The 22,556-nt window shown below is 36.8% G+C and overlaps 1 non-coding gene and 1 pseudogene across 1 annotated transcript; one reads left to right on the top strand and one right to left on the bottom strand.

Annotated features, from left to right (window-relative positions):
• Nucleotides 1-3,850: 3,850 nt before the first annotated feature.
• On the bottom strand, nucleotides 3,851-4,801 carry LOC145067788 (mitogen-activated protein kinase kinase 9 pseudogene; annotated as a pseudogene).
• A 16,104-nt stretch (nucleotides 4,802-20,905) lies between these two features.
• LOC145071578 (small nucleolar RNA R71) lies at nucleotides 20,906-21,012 on the top strand. Its single transcript, XR_013690584.1, has one exon. It is a non-coding gene; the product is annotated as a small nucleolar RNA R71 (small nucleolar RNA).
• Nucleotides 21,013-22,556: the final 1,544 nt, after the last annotated feature.

Here is a 22,556-nt window from a genome sequence, read left to right as displayed (position 1 = left end):
GACAGGGAGGTAGTGGTTCCATTCGATGATATTCAAGTCGATGAGCGCCTAAATTTTTTTGAGAGACCGGTGGCTATCCTGGAAAGGAAGATTAAGTTCTTGCGAAAGAAGGAGATATCTTTGGTAAAGGTATAGTGGTTGCATCGGATAGGCTGTGAGTGGACCTGGGAGCCAGAGGCTGAGATACGGGAGCATTATCCTGAGTTATTCGCCCCATCCGACTTCGAGGACGAAGTCTAGATCAATTGGGGGAGAATTATAACATCCTGATGTTAAGGTACTTCTAATTTTGGACTCTATAATTTTATTATGTTGCATTTTTGGTCCCTATGATAAGAAAGAGTGAAAAAGGTCCCAAAGTGGCATTTTGGTGAAAGTTGGGATGGGATGAGTACGTCGTGCGTACGTTTGTGTACGCTAAGCGTACTAAAGTGTGCCTTCGTATGCAGGGCGTACGTGGAATGCATGCAAACCCTAATTTTAGGAATTTGTCTCATATTTAAGCAACCTTATGGACTCATATCCTCTTCTTACCTGACCTCCATCTGTGATATCGACCCTGAAGTAACCCTGGAGCAAGAGAGAGCAAATTTTGAGCCTTTAAGTGAGTTTTGGAGTGGTTTTGAAGAAAGAAGAAGGTGGTGAGAATATGTTGGATTTGAGTGCACCTTGGATCTTTGATTTCTACTTGGTTTGCACATCTTAAAGGTATAAAGCTTGCATCCTTACCACTCCATCTTGTAGATCTAGGTTTTTTCTCTTTTAACTCACTTTTTGTTCCCAAGATGATGATTCATGAACATAGAATGTTCTTGACCCATTAAGTTGTCTTTTCATACACTTAGAACATTCTTGAGTCATAAAAACGGATTCCAAGTTGTTGGTTTTTCTCCATGCATCATTCAGAAGGTCTTAATGAATTAAGAAGTTAAGATAAGCACTTAATGGACATGCAAAGTCATAAACTTGGAAACTTTATGAATCTTGAGGGTATTTTAGACATGGATCTCAAAAATGGATATGAGTGCTTAAGTCGTTAAGCACTTATTGTGATTTTGAACTTCTGGGAGTATGCCCCGCATACCTGGAGTACACTCTACATACGAGGTCAACTACCCCGATGGTAGTCGACATGCGAGTACGCCCAGTGTACTTTCGGAGTATGCCCGCATACTCACTCTGTGGTGATTCGGCTGAGTTGACTCGGCAGGGTTGACACTACTGGGTTAACTCAGTTGGTTTGACTAAATTTTCTTTTACTTTGACCAAGTTTGACCTTAAAGGTATTTTAGGATTTTGATTAGGATTGGTCATTTGGTAGGAATAGGTGATGGTTAGAGCTGTGATTTGGAGTCGAGACCTTATCAGCTTTTGTCCAGTTTATGAGGTGAGTTTTCCTCACTATATTCATGGGTCTAAGGCACTAAGGCCAACCTGTTGGATTAGATATCCTGTTATGTGATAGTATGTTATTGTGATGTAGTGACCTTTTAGATCGGTATCATGGTATATAGGATGATGTTATGCTTAGTGATATGTATGATCTGTCTGATTGTCTATTGACTGGTTATATGTATGTTATTTGTTATGTATATGTCGACATGTTGTGTGTGGTTTGGTTGAGGTTTATTTGTTATGTATATGTCGACATGTTGTGTGTGGTTTGGTTGAGGTGGACCAATGTAGACTGAAGGCCAAGAGACGCAGGGCGTCCCGGATAGACTGCAGGTTGGAGAGGCGTACCATTCAGGTCGAAGGCCCAGAGAATAGTCCATATGGGTTGAAGGGCCGGTGAGGTGTTCCAGTCATGCAGAAGGTTTTGTGAGCATTCTAGATAGTTTGTAGGCTGGTGCAGCGTTCCAGTCACGCTGAAGGCTCTGTATGCATGCTTTATGTTATTATGTTTATGTGGCGATACTTGGGGTTATTCACTAAGTGTTGGCTTATAATTTTGGGTTATGTTTCAGGTACTTTGGATAACCTCGGAAACGCGAAGGTGTAACCGTACACATCCTCTTGTCTACGGCTTATGGTTTTGGGAAACTCTAATGTTTGAGAAATGTTTTGAAAACTACGATTTGTAAACCTTTTATGAATTTGGGTTGATTTTTAAAGTTTAAATTTGTGATTTTTATGATGTTACAACTAACATAAAAATCCATGCTTTTTAGACATGCATGTCCAAAAGCATGTCTTGAACTTTTATTAGGCAAGGTTGTAGAACTCGTTACTCGGTACCTGTTCGGTCGACTACCGAGTAGCGAGTACTCAGGATTACTCGGAGAGTACTCGGATTTGGAAATTTGTGTAGAAATATTTTAAGGAAATTATATATGTCAAAATCATACGATAAAATCATAAGTTAATTGAAATATATAACAAAATTAGATATATGTGAATACACAAAAAATGAAAAACACATAATGGTCTCACGTCATAAATAATTACTGAAAATTTAAGATATATATGTAGTAATAATCACATGTGTGTGTTTGTTAAATAATAAATCATTATGTATATTATACATATTAATCACCTAGTTTACCGAATTTCACAACATTACTCAGTTCGTAAGCGGCCAATCGGGGAGTACTGGGGATTATGTAACTCGCCTCGGCAAGGGGGGAGTAGCAAGTACTCGGAGGAGTAATTGGTCAACTCGGCGATTTTTACAACACTGTTATTAGGTCAAAATGAGGGTTAATGGCCAAAAATCTATACATGACACCAAAACTCATTTTTAATTCAGATCCAAAGCACCAATTACTCCAAATGACCTATAAATTCATAAAGTTGCAGACTTTATGAGATCCCATCATTCATACTTATCCAAACATGAAGAAAAGGGACAAAATCCATAAATCTAGCAACTTAGCAAAGAAAAGGTTGGGTCTTGGACAATTACCAAGGTCCAGAAGGTGAGCTAGCTATTGAGAAGGATGCTTACAAGGTAGATCACCACATCAAAGGCGTCATTCTCCTTCAAAGATCACCAAAAACACCAAAATGAGTTCACACTTGCAATTGAGGCTAGGGTTAGGGTTTCTAAGCTTGAGAGGATGATGGATGATGAATGAGCACAAAACTCTAGCCTTAATGTTCTTTAAATAAGGCCCAAAGCCTAAAAATCAAATAGTTTTTTCTCTAAAAACACATGTCACGCCGTGACGGGTCATTTAAATCCGCAACCCAAATCAATACCACCATGCCGTGGTGAAGCTCCACCACACCGTAGCCACCCAAAGCAAATGTTTAATATTTAGAAATTGGCTCAAACCTGGGACGGGTGTTACATGACTTAACAACAAAATACTAACAGAGTTAGTGTTAATTACCATTCATTAAAAGTTTTGAAACCACATGGACGTTTTTTGGGAATAAAAGAGTTGAGTACTTAACTAAAAAAAATTTTGGAACCACGGGGACCATTTTGGAACTTTTTTTAATTATAATTCAGTAGATTTGTCATAGTAGAATGCTAACATGAGAATAAGTGATAGTAAGATGCTATAAATGAAAATGAAATCATTACACTTTTTTACATCGATCAACCCGATACTCGATGGACGCGACACTAGTTATTTTCGATTATATACTGAAACTCTTGATAAATCAAAAAAGTTTATTGATAATTTTTTAAAAAAGTTTTATTCTTATCTAATCAAAGATAAATTTCATAATTTAATGATTATCTCATGAATTAATTTGGATTTTAATTTGATATAGTATACATGGTAGTTGAAAAAACAAAGACCACGATGTCTCCATATTTGAACTTCATCATCCATGTACTTACATGAAGATAACAAAACTCTATATAGGGTCCGGCCAGGCTCCGGCGACGTCCATCTTAATTTTCAGGTTGTCTACAAAATGGATGCAGAAGTAGCTGCGAAGCTGTCCACCTTTTGCTAGAATCTTTCTGCAAACAACACTCAATGAAGCTCCGAAACTCGTCTGAAACTCCTTCCGGCAGGCTCGGCGGCTCCCCAAAACATATGGCACACATGAGCGTCACCCAGTTAGGTTTCTGACCCGCCGGCAAGAACGGAAAATGACCCATGTAAAGCTCCAACATCGTCAACCCCAAGCTCCAGATATCGCCGGAGTAAGCATTGTAGTTGGCATCGCGAGTGTCCAGATCGAACCGTTCTGGGCTCATGTAGGCGTAAGTGCCGACGAACGAATTGCAGGAGTCGAGCGTCCTGCACATGATCTTGCTCACTCCGAAATCAGCAATCTTCACCTCCATGTTTTTGTTGACCAGAATATTTGCAGGTTTGATATCTCTATGAATGATCTTGTGGGCATGGAGGTAGTTAAGTCCGTTAAGAATCTGACGAGCGATGTCAGCGAGTGACTTTTCCGTGAACGTTCCACTTCCACCGTTTTTCAGTAGCGAGTCTAGTGACCCGGCGTCCATGTATTCCATAAGTATCGCTATATCCCCGTTAGGCTTCTCGAATATCTCATGACAATGAACCACAAAAGGAGAATCCGTTCTTCGAAGAATTTCCATCTCCCTAAATATCTGCCGGCGCATCATCGGATCACTGTCGGCGTGTACAACCTTGAGCGCGAAAACGTTACAGGTTCTCTTATGCACTACTTTGTAGACGGTGCCGCCGTTGCCTTGACCAAGAACTTGAACGGTCTCGAATTCGGCGACGGTGGTGGTTGTCGACTGTTGGGACATGGTGGTGGGAGGGAGGTGTAGAGGGAAACCAGGGAGGCGCTCGGAGATTTCAGGTAAACGGAGGCGGAGTTTTGACTGACGTCGTCGTTCACGAACGAGGGCCATGTGCATGTGATAGCTGATAAGATAAGTGAGGTTACCGGGAGGCAAGTGAGAGGCCGTATATATAAGTAATGGATCAGGGCGTTATTGGCACGTGTTTTTTTGAATTGTATTGTGTTTATGACATGTGTTCATAGATGATAAATGTTCCAAGTTTGTCCAACCAGATTCTCGTTTACTTTAGTTGCTACTATGCCCGACAGAAACTATTTGAAATTTAATATTTGTTCATCGGATGACATTGACATTTTTTTTCATGTTTAGGACAGAATAAAATGAAATCTAAATAAAAAAAATATTGAGCAAAATAAGAATATTTTTGTCTCGTTTATAAAAAAGTCATAAATTTTATTTTGTTAATAAAAAATCTCGATTATCAGAGAAATAATTGAAATTAGCCATTTTTTTTTATAAGTAATTATTTTTGTCCCGATTACCTTTATTGAAATATTTCATTGTTTTGGATAGGTTTATGAAAAACTCCTAATTTTAGGGAAATTATTATCAAGGTAATCATCTTTTGTCATTTTGTTCATATATATATATATATATATATATATAATAAAAAAGAAATTTTTGGTAGGAAGGTAAAAAAAATTATATATGTATATTTTCTTATCAAAAAATGAAATAAGTCATTATATGATTTAAAAGTAAGATTATTCATAAGAAAAAAAAATTCCGAAAAAAACACCTTTATGATTCATTTTTAGATAAATCAAGAAAAAAAATTCACTTTTATGACAATATTAGTGAATATCAACAAAATCATCATAAAAATGAATCATCGAAATGTTTTTTCGGGATTCTTGTTTTTGTGAATCATGTTATTATTGATTCGTTTGGTGATTCATTTGTTTTTTCGCCAAAAAAATAAATCGAAAAAAAATTTCTTACGTTCCTACCAAAAAAAAATTCTTACCGTATATATATATATATATATATATATATATATATATATATGATCATTTAACTTGTTATATTTATTTATATATTACAATTGTCACCGGTTATACCAGGTGACAAAGGTAATATGTGACTACATTTAACAAACTAAATGATCAAATGTAGTACATAAAAAAAAATTTGTCTAAATATAACAAAACAAAGTTAATTACCATGATAAGTTATTTTATCCACTTTTAATAAAGATTTCATTTTTCAGATTTGTTTGTATTATCTTTTTTCGACCGTTATTTTTAAAGTATCCATAATATCATAAATATTAAGTATTAAATAACTATAAACTTTACTTTTAATTAATAAATAGACAAAACTACAAAAATGATCCATATAGGATGTATTATTTTTGGGTTTTGATCAAAACTTCAACTTTTTTGGATTGACAGTCTTTTTGACAAGACTAAAATAATATTCTAACTTATTTGTTTCTATTTAATTAAAAAATTTAGGAATTAAATATAGTCTCTCTCTCTCTCTCTCTCTCTCTCTCTATATATATATATATATATATATATATATATCCGGTAAGAAATTTTTTTTGGTAGGAAGGTAAGAAGTTTTTTCTACATATTTTTTTGACGAACAAAAGAAATGAATCACTAGATGATTCATTTGTAAGATGATTCACAAGAAAAAATTCCCAAAAAAACATATTTATGATTCATTTTTAAGTAAATTAAGAAAAAATTCACTTTTGTAATAATTTTAGTAAATAACAACAAAATCGTTGTATAAATGAATCATCGAGATGTTTTTTTTGAGAATTTTTTCTTGTGAATCATCTTACAAATGAATCATCTAATGATTCATTTTGTTTGTTCGCGAAAAAAAATATGTAGAAAAAAAACTTTTTACCTTCCTACCAAAAATTTCCTTTTATATATATATATATATATATATATATATATATATATATATATATATATATATATATATATATATATATATATATATATATATATATATATATATATATATATATATATAAAAGCCTTAAGTGTCACCAGCACTAATGGTGACCCTCACCCCAAATTCGTTGTCGATAGTGGAGATATGATGGATCTCATATGGCTACTGTGGAGACTAATGATTAACCTTGATCCACTAAAATCCTACCTGACCTTATTTATCGACGTTTCTTACAACCACAATCAATTACCTTATTTATCGACGTTTCTTACAACCACAATCAATTGATGCCGATATTTTTAAGTATATATAATATATTTTTAGTAAAGAATATATAACGATAAAAGTAAATATATTAAGTATGTAACAAAAAGCATGGTGGGTCTTCTAATATATATATATATATATATATATATATATATATATATATATATATATATATATATATATATATATATATATATATTACGTAGCAAATAAAAAAACAAAAAAAATCTATATATTGTAAATATTTTAAAATTATTATAACCTTTTAATACTTTTTAATTAGAATTTTATAAACATTTAATTTTTTTAATACAACATTTTTAAACTAGTATTTTAACGAAAGTATTTTAAAACGCTATAAAAAAGTGTTAAAATTTCATACAAAATTTATGAAAAACTTTAAAAATGTTGTAAAAGAAAGTTTAGAAACAATTGTATAATGTTATAAAAAAATGTATGAAAATGCAAATAAAAAGTAAAAAACTTGTAAGAAAAAATTTAAAACATTTATAAAATATTTGGTTTAAAAGAACTTGTACTAAATTTAAATGAAACTATAAAAATATGTTTAAAAAAAATTGTAAACAAAGTTTAAAATATTGTATTAGAAAAATCTAGAGAAAAAAAATATCATAAAAATGTTGTAAGAAATTATAAAAAATGTAAGAAACTTGCAAAAAAATTGTTCACATTTACACAATTTTGTTTTCCTGCACATTTAACCATTTAACAAATTGAATGTCAAATATATACAAAACAAAAAAAAGTTTTCTAAACGTGAAAAAGATGAAAATGTAATTAGTCTGACAAGTCATTTTCCCAAAAAAATTATTTTAGTTTAGCTTTTTTTCCTTTTTCACCATAAATCTGGAAATTTCTTTATTCGAAAAAATTATATTGTTCTAACTATTTGTTACACTTTCAGGACTATGCTTTATGATATAAATGGAAAATGACATTGTCGTCTTTCATACAAACTAGGTCGAGAGCAAGTCCATCATTGCATCACTTGGTATAATATAAAGTCATAATTTTAGATATTTACATGTTATCTAAAATACAAGTTCATTTTAAACGTTCATGTGTCAAACCAAAAGTAATCATAGAAATGAATCCATAGAATAACAAACAACATGTTCTTATAGTTTTGGCATTGTGGAGCTCCGAAATATAAATTTATTGACATGTGAAGTTATTGATCCATGGTGGAATTCTTCTATATGCTAAAGATTTAAGGATAAAACACATGTTTTTCTTTAGAATTTGTACGTCCTCACCTAACCTACTATTTTATTAATTGGTTTGTCATCAGTGAATGGTTTCTTATATGAACATATTAGTTTGTTTTCCTTTAACCTACTTGTAGGTATATTGTAATAAGGTATTCAACACATAATTTGAATATCTTATAATACTTGTAGCATAAATTTGTATGGGAAATGGATTATATGGATGATAATGAATTCAAAATGATGCTAACGTCATTGTTATGTGGCAATTAATTATTACAAAGGACTTTGATCCTTAGTTTTATTAAGTTTAATAGCATTTATTCTTATTCATAATTTAAACCAAGAAATTTCTAGATTTTTAGTGAAAGAATTATTAGTTCTCATAGTTCGTTGGTGTTGTGTTTGAGTCTGTATGTGAAAGATTTCATATTTTATGTCTTTAGTCTTCCTTGTAATTACAAATATATGTCTTACTATGAATGTCTTTTTAGTCTTGTAGTCTTACACTAGGCTTCTTAGTTCTTGTTAGTTAGTTTGACAAGTTGTCTTAACTTATGTGTCATGACCTAATTGGTCATTTCCTAAACGATTCCCTTGTGATGTCCTATATATCTATATATATATATATATATATATATATATATATATATATATATAACAGATGTTAGTTAGATAGAGATTATCTTTTGAGAGGTTATTACGTCAAATTGTAATTGAGGTTCTTACTCTCTAATCAAATTCAAGATCATATTTACTTGAATATGTTCATTCTAATGTTATCTTACAAACATGATTTATGTTTTTCAGAATCTAATCGATCCTACATGTGGTACCTGTAACAACCGGATTTTCAGGGACATTATTGTTTATGTTAATCTTGAGATTTGAAGAGGGACTCGACGAGTTGAGAGACCAACTCGCCGAGTCGAGTCAAGATTTCCATGTGGATTTAATGAGTGAACTCGACGAGTCTGAGGATGGACTCACCGAGTAGGTACTGGCAGAGAAAACCCTAAGTTTCGGGGTTGGAGCCTATTTAAAGGAACTTATGACCTTGGGTGTGCCTCATATCTCCTGTAAGAAACCCAAAATCGCCATTGGAGCTAAGGAAGAGTTCTTGTGATGAAATTAAGTAATCTTGGTGTGGTTTTTCAAATGAAGTGAAGGGATTCAGCTTGAAGGACAATGGAGGTTGTTATTTTGAGACATCTAAGCAAGGATCTCTATTTTGAGGTACTATTTCGCCCCTTCCTTCTGTTTTGTGTAAAAATCCTCGAATCTAGGGTTTTCTTTACCCTTTCTTAGATACTATATGATGCATACGAGATCCCAATGTGGAATAAGCTTTAGATCTGGACCTTAAGAGGTCCAGAGAGTCCCAATCTTCCAGCTTTATGAAGTCCCTTTGGGGTTATGGATCTAGGTTGCCATTTTAGGAGCTATCTCTTCATATAAGGGCATAAGAGTGTTGCATGAGCTTAAAGATTGAACCTTTACGTGATTATTGAGTGTAAGAAGGTCAGATCTATAAGTTAGAGAAACAGATCTGACCTTAGAAGGTCTTTTCAGTGTTGCCATGGAGGGAACTCGACTAGTCTGGGGGACTCGACGAGTCGATTCGGGTTGCCCCGCGATTCGTGACCAGTGGTAACCCGTCGAGTGAAAGGTTAACTCGACGAGTCAAGTGAGGCTTTTGAGGATTCAGAGGACACGCATGGACTCGCCGAGTCACTCGAGTGCACTCGACGAGTCTGGTCAGAGTTGACCGTTGACTTGAGTTGACTTTTGTTGACTTTGGGGTTTTGGTCAACATAAGTAAAAGAGATCGTAGAGGGGTAAAATTGTCTTTTACCCACTACCCGATTTGAGAGGGAAAGAGGAATTTTCGGTTTAATTAGAGATATTTGCCTTATGTGTTAGGCGGTGGCGAGTTCGAGATTCAAGTGTAAGGATAACTGCTTGCTGCTTTCAGGTGAGTCTTCTCACTATACTTTACCTTGAGTGGTAATTAGAGTTATGTGACAGAGTTATTGTATGCTATTTATGTGATGTGTTGCACTGCATTATTTCTATGTGATTTATGATGTGTGTATTCCAGAGCTTGACAGAATCAGGACCGGAAGGTCCACAGAGTTAGAACCGGAAGGTTCACAGAGTTAGGACCAGAGGGTCCACAGGAGTTAGGGCTCCAGGGCCCACATAGTTATAGCCTCGAGTGGCTAGTATGTATTATGTGTGGTGTTTTGGGGAACTCACTAAGTTCGTGCTTACCGTGTTATGTGTTATGTGTTTCAGGTTTTCTCAGGATCACGGGACGGCACCGGCTCGATTGTACACACCAGAGGAGGAGTTATGTTTTAGAGGATCCTGGATTATTATTTAATTAATTATGGAGTTATGTTTATTAATTTAAACAAAGTGAGATTTTTACGAAAAGGGTTATAAGAATTAAGCGAATTTAATCAAAATTTTAGTTTTGAAAATTTTGGTGTTACAGTACCAGAGCAAGGATTTCTATGAGCTTATTTCAAATCCATTACATTTGTTTGTGGTCTTTGATTCTTGGTTTGATACTTCAGTTTTCTAATATTTTCTTCATTTTGCAATCTCATTGTAATTTGATCTAAATTTCATTGTTGAATTAATCGTTTTGATTTTAATTCTAAATTTGCTTATTGATTATTACTCAAAATTTTCATTTGAAATCATGTCAAAAGAAGATTCTCATGTTGTTTCTTTCAATTTGTCGAGTAGTATCAAATCATATACTCGTATTCCAAGTATGTGTCCTAAAGATTATGAAGTTTGGGTGTCACACTTTAAAGATTACATCTTAGGAACTAAAAAACATCGATCAAACATTTGTAAATCAATTGCTAAAGGTCCTCATTGATGTACAAAGTGGAACGAATTTGTTAACACACTTGGTGATTATGTTGATATTTGTGGGAGATTTAAAGATTTGACAACTAAAGAAAAGGATAAGATCGAAGGTGATTTAAGAGCTAAAATAGATTTACGTTTCACATTTCCACTAGACACATTCATACTTGTAAGCTCTTTTGACACTGTAACACCTGGTTTTTTAGGTAGCAGTTTTGTGCTTTGCAAGATTGTGGTTTCAGGATTTTATTTTGACCATGACATGGTAAGTCTTTTGTAACATCCATAAAATTTCAATAAAATTTAAACTTTTTCAAAACAACCCTTCCACTAAAAAGTGTTTACAAAACCATTTTGTCCAAAAACAATATTCAAAATCAGAGCCATTTACAAAATAGTTTTCAAAACATTTTCATTATCAGAGTATTCCAGAAATCATAAGTCCTTAAAATGTGAGGATGTGTATGATCATGCCTTCACCTTGCCACGATCTACTGAAGTACCTGAAACCATAAACCAAATGTAACACTCCGATTTCCTGAATGAGAAATTTGAGAAGTTGATTCGCATTAGAGGACCTACTCGACGAGTTTGTTGGTCCCAACTCGTCGTGTAGGAGTTGAGCAGGATACATGGGATATGAAGTCTACTCGTCGAGTCAGAGGATTGGACTTGACGAGTTGAGTCTATTTAATGAAACCCTAATTATTCGGGCTTGTACCCTATTTAAAGGTCTTTAACTGCTTTACCCCGCCTCCCTCATCACTTTACCACCCTGAGACAAACCCTAACTGAGTACCTTCTATTTGAGAGTGTTTAGAGCTAATAGAGGGTGGGTTTTGGTGCATTTCTTGAAGAGAAGAAGCTTGGAACAAGAAGTAGTCTTTGGATTCGACATCATCTTAGTAGTAGCAGTCATTTGAAGGTAAAAAGTTAATACCTTGACTTCTTGTTTGTTAGATCTCTCCTTTAGAGAGTTTATGGGCCTTTTTAGCTTCTCCTTGAGTCATTAATGGTTGTGAGCGTGCTATGGAGCTGTAAGACCTCATATATGGACGCTACTAGGACCTTTATGCCTAAAGCCTCAAGCTTTATGAAGCTTTGTCCCGTTTTCATGTCCTAAACTCCTTCTTGAGCTTAGTATTGGGTGTTTTAGCCTTGTGAGGCCTTGCATGATCGTAAAGTTAGCAACTTTACATGGTAACTTCATCCTAGGAGGTTGGATCTAGAGTTTGGAGCATTGAAATCGGCTGGTGTAATGCATGAAGAACTCTACAAGTCGAGTCGGGTTTTCTCGTTTTTGGATTCAGAGTGAACTCGACGAGTTGGTGGGATAACTTGACGAGTGGCTAGGGTTTTCCCCGATCTTCTAGACTCTGCATGGAATCGACGAGTTAGCTAGCAACTCGGCGAGTTGACTTGGGTTTTCGTGGTTTATTAAGTACTGAGGAACTCGACAAATAGATGAGTTGCACTCGACAAGTTGGGTCAGCATTGACTGATTGACTTCCGTTGACTTAGAGTTTTGGTTAAGCTGTGAATTTTGGAGGCTAAGGAGGGTGGAGTCTAAACCAACAGTTCGAGTGTGGGATATATTTCTTTACTATGCAAGGTGAGTCTTCTCACTATACTTACCTGAGTGGTAATATTGTGTGACCGGAGGGTCTTATTTGAGTTATTGACCGGAGGGTCCTATGTGCTTATACTAAGTTATGTGATATTATGCATTTTGTCTTTGTGATTTATGCTATATTATTTCGTGCCTTACTGAGTTAGGACTAAAGGGTCCAAACCAATTTGTGAGACCGGAGGGTCTTCACTGAGATACAGGACTGGAGGGTCCAACCCGAGTTGTGAAACTGGAGGGTCTCACTGAGATACATGACTGAAGAGTCCACACCGAGCCGTGAGACCGGAGGGTTCTCACCGAGACGCATGACCGGAGGCTCCATGCCGAGCTATAGCCATGATAGGCTTATTATTTGTGTATGTGGTATTTTGGAGAACTCACTAAGCTTCATGCTTACCGTTTTGTGTGATATGTGTTTCAGGTACTTCTCAAGATTGCGGGAAGGCGTTGGCTTGATTGTACACACCAGTTAGAGATCATGATTTTGAGGATTCTGGGATTTTATCAAACATATGTTGACTTGTGTTTTGACAACATATACATTTTGTGGTTTTTGGTAAAAGTTATAATCAGTTTATGTGATTTTAAAAATGAAAAATTCATTTGAAAATTTAGAGTGTTACACCAAAATTATAAGCATGAAGCATAGCGAGTTCCCCCAAAGTACCATCAAACAAACAATAGCACATATACAAAGCAACACATATGGGTTCAATCAACAATCTGGTTGGAATACCAACATACTATATGTCCAATCAACCATCGGGTTGGAACACCTTTGGCCCTCAACTATCGGTTTGGAATGCTAACATACTATTGTCCAATCAATAATCGGGTTGTAATACCCTCGGCCCTCAACCATCGGGTTGGAATGCCAACATACTATAGGTGGAATCAACCATCGGGTTGGAATACCCTCGACCCTCAACCATCTAGTTGCAATGCCTACATACTATGGGTTCAATCAACCATCAGGTTGGTATAACCTCAACCTGTTGGCTTATGCACAAAGCAGAGAAGCCTCAACCACCATATGCACATATAACATATAATCATATGATAGTCTATAGCCAGTCAAATAGATCTAGCCAATCACTAAACATTGGAGTATCCTATTGATGTGCACAAAAGTACTCACTAATTTTAATATTTATAACCTAACAAACTTAACTAACTATGCACTTATAGGCAGTGTACCTAGTCAGATTACAGTATAGCTTGGGTAAGTCGGGTGTCGATCACAGGGAACGGTGTTCTAATTAATTTACTTACTATTAAATTAACGTAATTTATTAACAAGTTTAAAAGGGGTTTTATCTGGTTTTACAAGATCAGATGAACTTAAATCAAATTCAATAAATAAAAACACACTCTTGTTTAGTTTGAATCCACTTCTCCCTAATGGCTAGCTAATGATTACAGATTATTGAGTTGGTTTTTAGTTGTATTAGTAATTTAGTTCTAACTTACCAATAATTAACTAATTCATGTCAAACCATGTATGTTCACACATAATTAAACACAGAACTAATTATGAATGTAAATCTGCTATGTAAGATTTGTTGTATAAACGCAATTATGATCATAATACACGTTCTCTAGCACAGCTAAGCTTTATTTATTCTAATTACTAACTAAGATTGGTCAATCCTAGCTCTAACAAGTCAATGTTCACTAAATCGTTAGGTAAACAGGTTCATGCAGTTTAATGGTCACTAAGCTACACAGAACATACAATCAAGAAATTAGATAAACAAATAATAGCATGCTAGGTTATTCAAATCAAACACAAGCAATTTTTTACCAACTAAACTTAATCCATAAGCATATAACTATTCATAAGTTTAAAGCTTCATCTAGCTAAACAAGAGTAGCTAGATTCAGCTGCTCATCATAGCAACTAGACCAACACAGCTAAAAATAATGAAAGACATGTTCTTATTTAACTAAAATATAAACCTTTACTCCTTTTTGGTGTTGAAAACCCTCTTCCAGAACCGTTCTTTCGCTCTGAATCATCTCTTGGAACTCTTTTTTTTTCTACCAAAAGCTTCTCCTTTCATCATAATCAGGAGCACTTATATAATCTTCAAAAACCCGTGCCACGTCGTAGCCAGATGTGCCACGTCGTGGGCTTCAAGCAATTCGTATCCTCCAAGGAAATCCTCCGCGTCGCGATGTCTATCTTCTGGAACACCCGTGCCACGTCGTGGGCTTCATCGCCACGTCGTGAATTAAGTGTTTATCGTGAATTTATTATTTTCTTGTCTTTCAAGCCTCCCATGTTCCACATTTGGGCACTTTTGGTCCCTCTCTTCGAGAATCCTTTATATTGACTAAAAATAACAATTTAAAATTATAAGTATCATTATTCTGAACATATGATCAATTTATTAATAAAAATGTACTTAAATATTGCCTAAAAATAAGTATAAATATGGCAATATCAAAATACCCCACACTTATGCTTTGCTTGCCCCCAAGCAAATTTAAACTTAACTCTTAATTACTAACACCACACAGAACAATCCGCCTCTAGTTCAGCCATTATGCCAAGACCTCAACGCATGCTTTTGTGTCTAAAATATTCCTAAAGTACCCCCCCATACTTTAAATACTCACAATCTTCATAAACACTCGCCCACTTTTTCTGAACAATGCTCATTTTCTGCAACCCTCCGAATCCATCCCCAGAAAAGTTCCTTATCCTCAAGGTATTTTTAGTTGAGCAACCTAAGCATACATAATCTAGAATTACAATCATTGATACCACTATAGAGCTCTTTTGGAATTCTTCATTTCTTTGACATTTGATCTTTGATTTCTTTGAATTCACCACCTTATATGATTTGATTTCTGGTATCTTCAACTTTTGAATTTCTTTGATCTTTTGATCTTCACTTTATTTGCTCCAAAATTCTTCACACTTTTCTCATAATTCTCTTTTTTTTTAAACATATACCTCACTTTTTTCACTCAAAACCTACATGCTTAAGTAGAGGCGCTCAACCTCAACCTTTATTGGTTAATGATAATAATTTTCCTGGATACATTTCAGGTTTAGGTTGCTAAACATATTGCATCCCTCAAACCAAGCGGGGTTATGTTTTTGTTCCATGATTTCACTAAAATAAGGGAGGCCACAAATGCACTATAACGTATATTGGCTCAACTAAACATTTGAACTTTCATCGGATCATCCCACATAATACTAGCAATTATAGCTCAAATTATTATTACTAGATTCAATTATTAAAAATTCAAAATTTCCAAAATTTTCAATTTTTACTATCAAATTCTATGATTTTCTAGCAATGTACTTTTTCTACCCCTACCCCACACTTATTTCATACAATGCCCTCATTGTATGCATAAAAATAAATCAAAATTAAAGAAAAGGGAGAAAAAGGAACAGACTCCCCTAGGATAGTGGCGTGAGCATCCCCAAAAGTGTGGAAAACGTGCATTTGGATATGGACTTCCAAAAATAGAAACTCGGTGTAGAACTGGTTGAATACGTAAACAAACCACGAACATGACTTGAAACTTCAATTCTTCAAAGTGGGTATTTGTAAGGAAAAATGTGGGCAATGATAAAATGGGACACGTCGTAGCAGGTGACTGGTCACGTCGTGATATGGGATGAAAGCGCGAACACCAAAATGCTATTCTTCAAACTGCAAGAAGGCCACGGCGTGGCGTAAGGATTCCACGTCGTGGAAACTGGGCATCAGCAGAAAATGGATTATTTGTTTTATTTACTCTAGCAACTTTGACCAATGGCTAACTGGTTTCAGACGCTTCTATGCGAATATATTTCCCAACTGTAACCTCTCTCCTACTAAAATACCCCACACTTATCTTGAATTGTGGGTTCCAACTCACGACTCTAAGCTTCCTTGAATAGACAAATATGACTCGAAAGTTAACCTTTTATGCTCCTTAGCATTCCAACGCTAATCTGAAAAACGGAACAACCCAAAAGAAATAAAAAGTAACATCATAGTTTAAGAATGTTTTACATTACACACCAAATTCAAACATAAAACAAAAAAAACTACTCAAAAACAAAACAAAAGAAAAAGAAATAAAATCAATCATCATCTTGATCTTGTGCTCCACTTGGCCCTGCCCCGTCATTCTGCAGACGCCATAGCTCCTCCCATGTCGGAAAATAGGGATACTGTGGTAGCATAGAAGGTGGTCGGGTCACACCTAAATGTGAATAAATACCCTTAGTAAGCTGAGTATGGTAAATGGCATGCCCCCGTAGATTATCCAAATACGTTCCCACCCGACTCTGAAAAAGGTCGGTGGGCACTCCCTGCACATACTGCGAAGCAGCATGTTCTCTCTCGACTTCACCTCTAGCCCGCACATTCCGATGCCGCGGTCTGGCTGGTGGTTGCTGTCCTGGCTGCACCTCTTCTTGCTCGTCGTCTATCGGCGGTATAACAAAACGACCCCCGATATTCACCACCACCCGCATAACACCCAAGACTTGAATGGTCAAGTCTGTGTCCGGGAATTGAGTAAGATTCCTCACAAAGTCATGGGTCAAAATATGATATGACCTAGCCAGGCGAGTAACCAAATGCCCCCCAGTAATCGGGCTCCCGGGCCTAGAATTGGCCGCTTTCTTCCCCATGAACCTCGCCAACATATAAGGTAAATCCCAACAAACTCCCGAGGTAATAAGAGTCCATAAATAAAAAAGATTATGAATGGGGACTTTATCACCATGATGCTTGTGATTTATTGAAAAAGTGATAAGGCGGTGCAAAAATCGGAAAACAGGATTCCGAATTTGTGACTCACTCGAGTCACGAGTGTTATACTCATGGTTAGAAATGCCCCGCCAGAACTGCACATCCATAGTACCGGGAGCAAAATCCCGAACACATCCAAGCAAGAACGAAATGAAAAACGGAGATTGCGTCTCCACTTCTGTATAGAGCCCCATACGCCAAGCAAATTCCCGAAGACTACACTCTCTATACACACCACCCAAACGAAACACAAGTGCCCGGTTGTAGGTGAAATCAAGGGTGCGTTCCTCGAAGCATATGGTAGAGAAAAACTCTACCGACAATTCCCGGTACATGGGTTCTTGAATGGCGAATAAATTCCTCCACCCATGACAAGTGAAAGAAAACTGATCTCCAACATAAGTCTTCGACCAATAACGTCCCAACTCAGCTACCATTCCCACTCCACCAAGCCATCCCCAATCGATAATTGGGGCTATTGCAAACTTCCTATTATACAGCCATCCAAGCCGATTCTCGTAAGTAGTTAGCAACGGTCGGGGAATGTTTTGAGGAAACTGGTATAAGGGATGTATGCTTGCTACATCTATCGGGTTTTCCTCTTGTGGAACAGCTCGTCGTGGTCCCATTTCAGCATACAAAAGAAAACCAAAGCAGCAAACAACCAACACATTAAAACAATTTAAACCTGTTTCACAGAAGTCACGACGTGGCCAGGCTACGCCACGTCATGGGCCGCGATCGGTCACAGTTTCCAGATCGGTCCATGTGCATGCCGTATCTACCAAAATTAGTGCTTGGGGTTTGTTCCTATGGACATTTAAGGGATATTCAATCTAAAATCAACCACTAGATTCAACCAATTTCGTGAACCATACAAACCCTAACCATGAAAACTTGAAATTGGAAGAACTAACTACAAAATAATGAGTAAAACACATACCAAGTAGATTAATTGGCAAGATCTTGCAAGGAAATTGGAAGTAGATTAAGAAATTGGCTGTGGGGTTATGCTGTTCCCGTTCATGCAGCAGTCTTCAAGTGTGATTGGGGCTTATTGGTCAAAGGGTTTTAAGGAAATGGTCCCCCCCCCCCCCAATTTTTAAAGGCCACGACGTGGCTGGCTATGCCCACGTCGTGGACCTTAAATCTGCTTTATAGTCTTGTGTTTCCGTTTCGACCCACGACATGGCTGGATATGCCCACGTCGTGGAAACTGCCAAATTGCACAATTCTTTAAAATCATGCATTTTAACTAACTACTTTGCATATCATTATTAATTAAAGTTCCCTACAGCTAATTCTTTACTAATTATCAGTTATTAGATGATGAATTGATGTCTTTCCTAGTTTCAAAAAAAAAGAAAGAAAAAAAATTAAAAGAAAAGAAAATGCAAACCAAACTCGGGTTGCCTCCCGAGAAGCGCTTCTTTTTCTTGGAGTCTTGAGCTGGACTCCGTGCCTTCTACGTTGAATCTTCGGAAGAGTCCACCATTAAGATCTTTTGTTCCTTGAACCGCCGCTTGTAAGCTTGAACTCGTCTTTTATATGCCTTATTTGAATTCTCCTTTTTTGCCTTGCCCTCTTCTTCAAGCTTGCGTTTTGTGCCCTTAGTTTGTTCCTTGCACTCCATAGCATCCTCCTCTTCTTTCACCACCGGCCTTGTTACTCTTGAAGTGACCTCCTCTTCATCACTTGTCATTTCCTCCTCCTCTTTGCTCACCGAAGAAGGTGGACTCTTGTAAGCTATGACTTCAATCAAATACGGAATAGATGCCCTCGGTTTTGTCCTTTTGAGTTGATGAACTGCCTTTATCTCTTCTTCCATAAGCTTTTCCAGTTCTTTCAGTTCATTCTCTTCGTTAATTGTGAATACCTCTTCTTTATCTTCTTGAAAGTCATCTTTTATCCCAAATACTTCTTGTTCATCTCCAACCCTCAAAGTGAGCTTAGACTCGCGGATATCAACAAGGGCTCCAGCAGTGTTAAGCAATGGCCGACCAAGGATTATTGGAACATCCGGATCTTCTTTCATGTCCAAGACTACAAAGTCTATTGGAAAAACAAATTTTCCAATTTTCACCAAAATATCTTCCACGATGCCATGGGGTTGTGTCACCGAACGATTCGCCATGTGAATCTTCATTTTTGTAGCTTTCATCTTCTGAATCTCCAATTTTTGATAAAATGAAAAAGGCATCGGATTAATACTAGCCCCAGAATCGGCTAAAGCATTAACCCTCATTTTATTCCCAAACTCACATGGAAGAATGACGGTCCAGGATCCCCTATCTTTTCTGGTGTTTCTCCCAACACAGCTTTTGAAGTTTGTTCACTTAGAATCACTGTAGACTGCTTCTTTAATTGCCTTCGAGTGTCTATCAAGTCTTGCAGGAATTGCTGGTTCTCGGGGGTTTTGGATAACGACTCGACAAAGGGGGTATTAATTGGGATCCCCTTCACATGCTTTACAAACTCTAAATGCTCCTTCTCCAGTTGACTGAGTGTAGCTCGGGTGGGAAATGGAAAAGGTGGATGATAAGCTGGAACGGGCTCAAAGTATTTTTGATCAGACATGTGCCACGTCGTGGCCAGAGGAGTGCCACGTCGTGGCGAGCCTGGTTCAGCAATTTTTCCACTTTCGATCTTTGATTTCTTGGGCTGCTGCGGTTCTTCTTCCAATGCCTCCAGGAACTCAGATATTGCATCTTCTTCAGTATCGATGGCCATTACGTGAGATTGGGTCATTACTTCAGGATTCTTCGGGGACAATTTTTCATGAACTAGAGTGGCTAGTTGACCAAATTGTACTTCAAGGTTATGGATGGAGGCTTGCTGGTTCTTTATCAAAGTTTGTTGTTCCAAAATGGTTGAATCAGTGGCATCGTGTCTCTTTTCCGAAGCCTCAATAAACTTCATCAAAATGGTTTCTAGGTCGGGTTTCTTCTCGGCCGACGGCTGCTCCTTTTGATAAAGGCCTCAACCTGTCTGCCTATATTTCTCTTCTTTTTGCTTCTTATACTCTTCATATGGCAGCCACTCCTTCTTCGGTTTCCTCCAGTCCTCATCAAACTTATCCCCACTAGAGTAGCACACTTGAGCTTTTCTATTCCCAAACTCATCTACATTGCAGTCCTTGGTCAAGTGTGGACCACTGCATCTCTCGCACCCCACTCTTATGGCATGTATCGACTGGTCCATTTGTGTTATCCTGCGATCCATGTTATTCAACATGGCCATGACAGCTGCAATTTCGTCAGTTTGGGCCCCTCCACCGCCTTTGATTCCATCTTGCCTTGGATTGTGGTATTCGCAAGAGTGCTTCGCGAATTCTTCAATTAGCTCCTTGACCTCCCTTGGATTTTTCTTTGTCAACGGTCCTTGAGAATCAAGGAGTTGTCTTGTCATCACATTGACCCCATCATAAAAGATTGGCATCTCTTGTTGCACATTTAGGTCATGTTGAGGGCAATTTCTAAGCAAGCCCTTGTACTGCTCCCATGCTTCGTATAGTGACTCCCCCAGTTGTTGCTCAAAGTTGGCTTTTGCCTTCTTGAGTTTGGCTATCTTGGATGGCGGGGAAAACTGGTCCAGGAATTGCTCACGCATTTGAGCCCAAGTGGTGATTGTACCCGGTGGGAGTGCTTTCAACCACTCCTTAGCAGCTCCTTTGAAAGTGATGGGAAGCATCCTAAGCAAGACTGTGTTTCTGTTGACATTTGGGACATTGAAGTAATCCGCAATGTCTTTGACTTCATCTAGATGTTTAAAAGCATCCTCATGATCTTTCCCGAAAAATGGGATGTCCTTCAGTGCGGTAAATATGTGTCCCTTCAGCTCGAATGTGGCAGTGGCAGGTATTGCGGGTTGGACTAAACCGGGACCCACATCTTCTCGGATCCGCTTCTTGTAAGCTCCCATGGACATTTCTTCAATCTTTTCCATCTCGTTCCTTGGCTCATTCTCGGGTTCGCTCGTGTGTTCTTCAAATTCTGGCTCGGTATCGCTTTCGGACTCGGTTTGGACGGGTGTATGATCCAAATGCCCAAGATTTCTCTTATGCCTCGCTGATGAACTTGACTCTCCTGTCCTCTTTCCCGACTTCCTAGAAAAAGCTGACTTCAATTCTTGCAAGGACGTCTTTTTCTTGTGAAGTGCAGACTCGGGGTCTTCAAGTGGTGGCACCAAGTGTGTGTTTGAGCTTCTGGTCATGAACTCCTGCAACTTGCTAAACTAAAAACGTAAAACCGAACTAAAATAAGAAAAACTAACTAAAAACTAAAAATTTAGTTTTCTATCTGTCCACGTCGTGGAAAGTATTACGCCACGTCGTGGACTCTGTGTCTGACAGAAAATTTTTATTTTGCTAAAAAATTAACTTTTTTTGTGGTTTTTATTCCACAAAAAGGATCGATCAATTTAATGCAAATAAATAAGCTAAAAACTAAGCCGTTCCCCAGCAACGGCGCCAAAAACTTGATGTGCACAAAAGTACTCACTAATTTTAATATTTATAACCTAACAAACTTAACTAACTATGCACTTATAGGCAGTGTACCTAGTCAGATTACAGTATAGCTTGGGTAAGTCGGGTGTCGATCACAGGGAACGGTGTTCTAATTAATTTACTTACTATTAAATTAACGTAATTTATTAACAAGTTTAAAAGGGGTTTTATCTGGTTTTACAAGATCAGATGAACTTAAATCAAATTCAATAAATAAAAACACACTCTTGTTTAGTTTGAATCCACTTCTCCCTAATGGCTAGCTAATGATTACAGATTATTGAGTTGGTTTTTAGTTGTATTAGTAATTTAGTTCTAACTTACCAATAATTAACTAATTCATGTCAAACCATGTATGTTCACACATAATTAAACACAGAACTAATTATGAATGTAAATCTGCTATGTAAGATTTGTTGTATAAACGCAATTATGATCATAATACACGTTCTCTAGCACAGCTAAGCTTTATTTATTCTAATTACTAACTAAGATTGGTCAATCCTAGCTCTAACAAGTCAATGTTCACTAAATCGTTAGGTAAACAGGTTCATGCAGTTTAATGGTCACTAAGCTACACAGAACATACAATCAAGAA

The sequence above is a fragment of the Lactuca serriola genome, chromosome 8 (genome assembly GCF_051521515.1).
Source record: "Lactuca serriola cultivar US96UC23 chromosome 8, Lser_US96UC23_V15, whole genome shotgun sequence".
Lineage (NCBI taxonomy): Eukaryota > Viridiplantae > Streptophyta > Magnoliopsida > Asterales > Asteraceae > Lactuca > Lactuca serriola.
The sequence above is the reverse complement of the archived record's forward strand: the minus strand, read 5'-3'. Positions and strand labels throughout refer to the sequence as shown.